This window comes from Marmota marmota, unplaced genomic scaffold (assembly GCF_001458135.2).
Source record: "Marmota marmota marmota unplaced genomic scaffold, marMar, whole genome shotgun sequence".
NCBI lineage: Eukaryota > Metazoa > Chordata > Mammalia > Rodentia > Sciuridae > Marmota > Marmota marmota.
In genome coordinates, this window is record NW_025999929.1 from 450872 (window position 1) to 459492 (window position 8621).

Consider the following 8621-nt stretch of genomic DNA (forward strand, 5'->3'; position numbering starts at 1 on the left):
AGTCCTCCCAGAGACCATGTGGCTGTGATGACATTAACATCTGTTTTTGGCTGAATTGTGTCCATAGTGCTTCTGTCCTTTGCACACCCTCCCAGGCTAGGGAAGGAAGCAGCTCACGGCTTGTGAAGAGTCAGGCAGGTAGAGGCAACTGCCAGATGTCTGTCCCAAGTCTATGTGCTGAAGTCCTAAACCCCAGTACCTCCAAATGTGACTGTATTTGGACACTGTCTTTAGAGAGGTGATGAAGGTAAAATGAGTCCTTTGGGATGGGCTATGATCCATCAGGACTGGTGTGCTTATAAGAAGGGGACATTAGGACAGACACATGCACAGAGAAGCCAAGGAGATGGATCTCAGGAAAAACCAACCTGGATGATACCTTGATCTTGGACTTCAGCCTCCAGAACTGTAAGAAAAGCAATTGCTATTGTCTGTTATGTAGTCTGTGGTGTTTGTTGTGGTAGCTGGAGCTATTTAATACAGCGTTTTCCTACAGACATTTTTTTTTTAAAAAGGAGGTTGGAAGTCATTGAGCTTGTGTCATTTCATAGCTGAAGAAACTGAGGATCCACAACATGGTCACATAGTTCAAGAGCAGTTGACCACAATTCCCTAGCAGCCGGTGGGTGCTGGGTACTGTTTGAGCCAAAGTTTTGCATCAAGGAAAATCAAGGAGTGAGGGGAACATTTGTTTTCAGTATCATGGGAGGAAAATAAAGCCCATAAATGCAGCGGTTCTTGGTGAGTTCCAGGAGTGGGGAGGAAGGTACAGTAGGAATGGAGCCCAAAGGGAGGGGTGAAGGGAAAGAGGTGAGGTCAAGTGGACAGCCCCTTTGCTTCAGATGCCAAGGGTTCTGAGCATTGGCCTGACCAGATTCCATTTCTACCATCTGGGGACCGCCTGGACTCACTAGGAGGTAGAAATTGGACAGGGAGTAGTTAGGGGGCTATGGCAGGTTACAGGTGAGAACTGGGAACAAGGGTCAGTGAGAAAATTTCAGACCAACTTTAAGGAGGAGTAAGCAACACATGGATAGATTAGATATGGGTGCAGGATAGAAAGGGAATAGTCAAGAAGAATTCCAAAGGTGTGGGCAGAGCATTCATAGATGCAAACACCTGTCAGACACTCCAGGAGACTTAGCAAGAGAGCTGTGGCTGGAGTCTGGAGCCAGAAACAGGAAACCTCGCCGGCCAGCAGTCAGCATAGAGACCGTGTTTGAGATCCTCAGTCTGTGTGTGTGATCTCCTCATGAGTAAGGAACAACTGAGATCTGAGAAACGAACCTGGGTATCCTCCAGGAAATAGAGTCAGGAGGAAAAGGAGAAACCAGTGGGAAGAGGAGACCAGGAAGCCCATATGGGTGGCATAAACCAGAGTGCATACTGCCAGGACTCTGGGTGATGCAAACTGAGAATCTGCCTTCACTTTGGCCATGGCAGGAGCTGCTTTGGTGGAGATGGAGAGAAGAATGTCTGAGTTAAAGAGAAGATGAGTGAACAGATGATGAGTATAGTATGGTGATTCAATGATTGTCCCCACAAAGGAGTGTGGAGAAACGCAGCAGTGGTTATGGGGCACTTGGGAGAAGGGGAGGATTTTCTTAAGCCAACCTGTTTGTATGCTGAGAGGAGACATTTGTCAATGCATGGGTGAGAGACAACATGGACACAGATGAAGCAGATGTCCCTGGAGGACAGGAGGAATCTGGGTGCAGACAGTCACTGGTGCAGAGGGACTGAGATGCACTGGGCCACTCCTACACTTCCTCTTGCTCACAGGCCCAGGATTTTGTTCACCCGATCCAAAAACCCACATTCTCAGGGTAGCATCTAAGAGTCATGGCCATCTCAGTCCTCTCAACAGAACAGGGCATTGACATTGCAGATTAGGTTCCAGGAGGGGCCTCACACTCTTATAAGGGTGGAAAAAGAAGAGCACAATACAAACGTGCCCTTCTTTCTCCTGCCCCTAGATTTCCCCTCTGCTTGTAGAAGATGTCTTCAGATCTTGAGGAGACAATTTTAAAAGGAAAAGCCTACAAGTTGAGCATGACCATACCCTGGGTTCTTGTTGTCAATGGTTACTTGGAACCAGCTTCCAGCCCTCTCATTTAATCATATATAAGTGCCAACATGTCTAGGACTGGGGTTTTAAATTTGCTCTTGGCAAACAGGCTTGGAAGTTTTAAGCTCAGCCCAGAAAAATCTTTGCTGGTTCTACAGTCAGTTACAGGCAGTTTTGGGGTTATCAGCCTCAAGAGAGTGTGAATGAGACCAAGAATTATGACATGCAGTCAAGTGACTGCCAAGCTGTGGGCAAAGGGCAGCCCCAAACCATGGGACATTATGTCAGTGGTGCAGAAGTGTACACAGCACCCACTAGATCCCTTCCATGGAATCCTGGACAGTTAGATTCTTCATGCATCAATTTCCTTAACTGTAAAATGGAGATTATCTGCCAAGCACAGTGGCACCTACAATTTGGGCTACTCAGGAGGCTGAGTTAGGAGGATCACCTTGAACCCAGGAGTTCAAGGTCACTCTGGGCAACACAGTGAGGTCACATCTTAAAAGAGAGAGAGAGAGAGAGAGAGAGAGAGAGAGAGAGAGAGAGAGAGAGAGAGAGAGATTATTATAGTACATGCCTGTGTCATGGAGTTTCCATGAGGATTAAATTAATTCACACATGCAAAGCAGTCTAAACAGTGGTATATTGTGAGTGCTAGGAGCTATTATAAATTGACCTGTGGCCATTTTTTCCCTATTATAAGAAATTTAAAAAAAACAATTAAAGCTTACTAAAGATTTGTTTTGTACCAGGCATCACATAACATGCTTGATAAGTGTTGTTTCATTAATCCAATTTAGTCACTATTTTCAGAGGCCTACTATCAAGTTAGAGCTACCCAAAGTCTTCATTTTTAGCCTATTCCCAGAGACTCCCTGCATTTCTCAGGCAGGTCATGGTCACTAGCTGAGCTCCAACAAATGCATAAATGCTCCAGTCAATGTCCCAGAAGATTTCTGTTCCAGCCACTGATGAACACTTGGTAGGTGACCCAAGCTTTTTCCCCTTACACCCTCAAATAGAAAAGACTAGGACAAAGTATTTCCAAAACAAAGGGCCATTGTTTGAGGAAGCAAAACATTTAATGGAAGGGGCAGCAATGTTGTCAATGTCACTGGCCTTGGAACACCCCTATGGGTGACCCATATGTGCCTTTCATATCCCTTCATATGGCTGACCAAAGATAAGGACCCAGATTCTGAGGGATCCCCTTCCCTCTGACAATTAAACAGGCCTATGCAAGAAAACAGAGAACAAGAAAACATAGCAGGTCATAGTCTGCTATGTTAAAGGCCATGCATGATTCTGGTCAGAGCTGGGGATGTCGGAAGCCAAGGGTGTGTTTCCCCGGGCAGCACTCATTGGTGAGCTCAGCATCTTCATCTCCCCAGTCCCGGATCAGTGTTGCAACCAATACATGCACAATCCAAATTTCCAGTAACAACTCTCAACACTTCTGCGGACATCAGTCTCTCCTCAGAAACCTCCCAGGGCTCCCTGTGGCTTGCTGAGTTAAGCGCAGCCTCCAATAGGATTTTGAAACAGGTGATGCAGCTGCCACTGGCAAACGTCAGATACACAGTGGCTGCCCTTTACACACAGAGTCCACGAGCAGCAGCCCACATGAGCTAAATAGCCCTGTCTTGTTTCTGAAACAGACTCACCCTGTTTCTACCAGTAGCAGAGCCTAATGTGGCCTCAGGGGTTCTGTGGTGTGGGGCTTGCTTTTCAAGCCCTCAAGGACACTGTACCACCATCACCATGGATCCTCACTGCAACATGGAAGGACAACCTAACTCTGCCTGGTAACGACATGAGGATGGAGTTTCTCAGCAAAGCTAGTCATTTGGTGATATCTATCCACTGGTAATCAGTAAAAACAGAATTTGAGCTGAAGTCAGACTCCAAAGCCAAAATCTTTGTCCTGCACCTATAGAAATGATTGTGCAATATTTCTTTTCTATTATCCCTTCAGATGAATTACATCAACTCATTTTCAAACACTGAACCAAGTGTTCACTTTGGGATGAACCCTGTTTGGTCATATTTTATCCTTTTTATATATTCCTAGATTCAGTTTGCTAATATTGCATTGAGTTCACTGTTAATGCTCATGAGGGATATGGGTCAGTTATTTTCTTTTCTTGTAATGTCTTTTTCTGGTTTTTGTATCAGGATGATGTAAGAATCAGAAAATAAATTACAAAGCATTTTCTCCTGCTTTTAAAAAGAGTTCTCTTAGCTCTCTGTCACTGTCACAATTACCTGAGATAATGAACTTGTAAACAGAAAAGATTTATTTGGGCTCACAGTTTTGGAAACTGTAATTGTTTGGCTCCACTGCTTTGGGACTGTGGCAAGGCCACACATCATGGCAGGAACATGTGGTAGAAAAAAGCTGCTCACTCCCCTCATGGCTGGGAAGTTGCAGAGAGAGGAAGGAATAGGGATCCCCTTCATGGGCATGCCCCAGTGACCTATGACCTCCCTCTAGGCTCCACCTCTTAAATGTTCTACCACCTCCCAATAGTGCCATTTTGGGCACAAAGCCTTTAACACATGGGCCTTTAGGCCATATTCCAGACCTAGACTACATTAAGTTATATATTCTAAAATAATTTCATTATTCTTTAAATGTTTAGACTTTACCAGACCTGGAGGTTTCATTATGGAAGAATTTTTAAACAGTTTTAACTGTTTAGTTTATCTAATTCTTGATTGGGCTTAGGTAGTTTGTTTTTCGAGGAAGCTTATCCATTTCATACATGGTATCAAATTTGTTGGCATATGTACAGAAAAATAAAATTATGTCATTTGCAAGAAAATGGATGGAACTGGATACTATTATGCTAAGTGAAATAAACCAAACTCAGGTCAACAGTCATATATTTTCCCTTATATGTGGAAGCTAGAGAGGAAAAAGGGGAAGAAAGGTAGAGTGGAGAGGTTTCATGAAAACCAAAGGGAGACCAGTAAAACAGAAAAAAGAGACTAGGGAGAAGGAGGAGTTGGAGGGAAAGGGGAAATACTGGAGAATGATACTGGCCAAATTATATTGTTACATTGTGTGAATGTACAAATATGTAACACAAATGCCACCATATGTACAACTATAATATACCAACAAGAAATATGGGAACATTTGTTGGCATAAAGTTGTTCATAATATGCCCTTATTATCCTATTAATATCTATAGAATCAGGAGCCATATTCTCCTCTCACCCTTGATCAATCATTCGAGTCTTTTTCTTTATATCACTCTGGCTAGGTTTTATCAATTTCACCAATTTCTTTTGAAGAATTAGATTTTGGTTTAATGCTTTTCTTGTTTTCATTCATTTATGTTCTCTTAATTATTATTAACTAACTGTTCTTACTCTGGATTTGATTTGTTTATCTTATTTGCTCAGGGTAGAAGCGTTTGAGCTGAGACTTTTAGTGTTTTCTTATAAAAGCTTTCATAGCTCTTCATTCTTTCAACATGGCCGTAGAGGCCTCACACAGTTTTTGATATATTGTATTTTTTCTTGTCAAGATAATTTCTAAGTAATCTTGTGATTTCTTTTTGTCCCATAGGAATACTTAGAAGGATGTTATATAACTTCCAAATATTTGGGCATTTTCCAGATATCTTTGTATTTGTTATTTCTCGTGTAATTTTATTGAGTTCAGAGAACATATTTTGTACAGGTTCAAACCTTTTATAGTTGGTGAGATTTATTTAATGGCACAGCCTATGTTTTATGATCTATTTGAGTGAATGTTCCATGTGCATTTGTAGATAATGTACATTTTGCTGTCTGGTGAAGTGTCTTATAAATGTCGAGTACGTGAATTATGTTGGTAGTGTTGTGTAAGTGTTCTATGTCTTTATAGATTTTGTCTGTTCAATCACTTATTAAGAAGAAATGCTGGAGGACCCAACTAAGATGGTGGATTGGTTTACTCCTCTCAGTCTCATCATGCTTGTTTTATGTAAGTTGAAGTCTTTTGTTGGGTGTGTACACATGTGATTACTATGCTTTCTTGAATGTATTTCCTTTGTCTTTATGTGATGCTCCTTTTCATCCTTGGTAATTGTCCTTGTTCTTAAATTTATTTCATCTGAGATTAACATGCTACTCTGTCTTTTTGTTAGTGTTTGTATATTCTGTTCTTTTTACTTTACATATCTTTAAAGTAAATTTCTTATACAAAGAAGATAGGTGAATCTTACCTTGTTTTTCTTTTTTTGAAGTTCAATGTGCCAATCTCTCTCTTTTTTTTTTTCAATTGGGCCTTTTGTATTTATTGCAATTGTTGATGTAGTTGGCCTCAAAACTATCTTTTGTGTGTGCCTGCCTGCCTGCCTGCCTGCCTTCCTTCCTTCCTCCTCCCTCCCTCCCTCCCTCCCTTCCTTCCTTCCTCCCTCCCTCCCTCCCTCCCTTCCTTCCTTCATTAGTTCTAATCAGTTATACATAGAAGTAGAAACTTCTTCTTTCATTGTACACAAATGGAGCAGAATTTTTCACTTCTCTGGTTGTGCATGAAGTAGAGTCACACCATTCATGCAATCATACGTGTACCCAGGGTAATGATATCTGTCTCATTCCACTATCTTCCCTACCCCTTTACCCCCACTTCCCCTTTGCCCCATCCAAAGTTCTTCCACTTATCCCAGACACCACCACCCCAATATGGATTAGCATCGACTTATCAGAGAAGACATCCGGCCTCTGTTTTTTTGAGATTGACTTATTTCACTTAGCACGATATTCTCCAACTCCATGTATTTACCTGCAAATGCCATAATTTTATTTTCTTTTAATGCTGAGTAATATTCCATTGGGTGTATATGCCACAGTTTCTTTATCTGTTCATCTATTGAAAGGCATCTAGGTTGCTTCCACAGTTTAGCAACTGTGAATTTTGATGCTATAAATATTGAAGTGGCTGGATTACTGTAATATGCTGTTTTTAAGTCCTTTGGGTATAAACTGAGGAATGGGAAAGCTGGTCAAATGGTGGCTCCTTTCCAAATTTTCTATGGAATCTCCATACTGCTTTCCAGAGTGGTTGCACCAATTTGTAGTCTCACCAGCAGTGTCTGAGTGTTCCTACATTCTCGCCAATGCTTATTGCCATTCTGACTGGAGTGAGATGAAATCTTAGTGTAGTTTGGATTTGTATTTCTCTAGTAATTACTAGAGGTATTGAACATTTTTTTCATATATTTGTTGATCAATTATATTTCTTCTTCTGTGAAGTGTCTATTCACTTCCTTAGCCCATTTATTTATTGGGTTATTTGTTTTTTTTAATGTTAAGTTTTAAGTTATTTGCATATCCTGGAGATTAGTGCTCTATCTGATGTGAGTGTGGCAAAAAATTTGCTCCCCAAATGTAAGCTCTCTCTTTACCTCATTGATTGTTTCTTTTACTGAGAAGAAGCTTTTTAGCTTGAATCCATCCCATTTATTGATTCTTGATTTTATTTCTTGAACTTTAGGAGTCTTGTTACAGAAGTTGAGGCCTAATCTGACATAATGAAGATTTCTTCTATTAGGAGTAGGATCTTTGGTCTAAAGCCTAGGTCCTTGACCCACTTTGAGTTGAGTATTGTGCATGGTGAGAGATAGGAGTTTAGTTTCATTTTGCTGCATACAGTTTCCAGTTTCCCAGCACCATTTGTTGAAGAGTGTATGCTCAAAACTATCTTAAATAGTCTTGCCAGTTGTTTTCGATTTGCCCCATCTGATCTTTGTTCATTTTTTCTTCTCTTCCTTACTTTCTTTTGGGTTATTTTTATGATTTCACTAAAAAGACTTCATTATTTTATCTCCATATTGATATACTAGTTTAAGATACACATTAGTTACATATCTTAAAAAGTTCTTTCTTAGTTACTATCTAGGGTCTATTATATACATCTTCAAGTTATGCTGTCCCACTTCCACACAGTGTGAACACCTACCATTACAGCTTCCTCCTTGGTGCCACTATTGTCATACATTTTACTTCAACCTAAGTTAAAAAGTATATGATACATAAGACTCACTCACAGGTATGTGGAGGGAGAAAGGATATTTCTGGCAATAGGCATGAGCAAAAATTTGGAGGTGTGCATCTTGAAAGTAACAAGAAGCTTAGGTATCAATTATGATATGTGGTAAGACATAAGCAGAAATTGTAGCCTGGGACCAAATCTTGGAGGACTCTGTATGCTTTATTCTGTATGCAATAAGATACATTTCAAAGTCTTGGTAGGAATGTAGCAGAGGATGTAACTACTTGAATGTATATAAGTATAAATCATGTGGTTGCTGAGGAAGTTGTATTTGGATAGGAAAAGAGTGGTGGGGAGGAGGGAGGACAATCAGAGGGTTGAAGACATGGCCAGGGCCTGCATTGGATATGGTAGCACGATGAAGTACTAGTCAATTTGACAAACTCCTCCAAGGTGAACCCAGTGGTGAGGTGGTTGGCCAGGTGGGAGGGGTGACAGAAAAGAATGAGAATGAGCAGCTTCTGAATTACATATAGTGTTGAACAGCAGCGTGTCATCAAACAT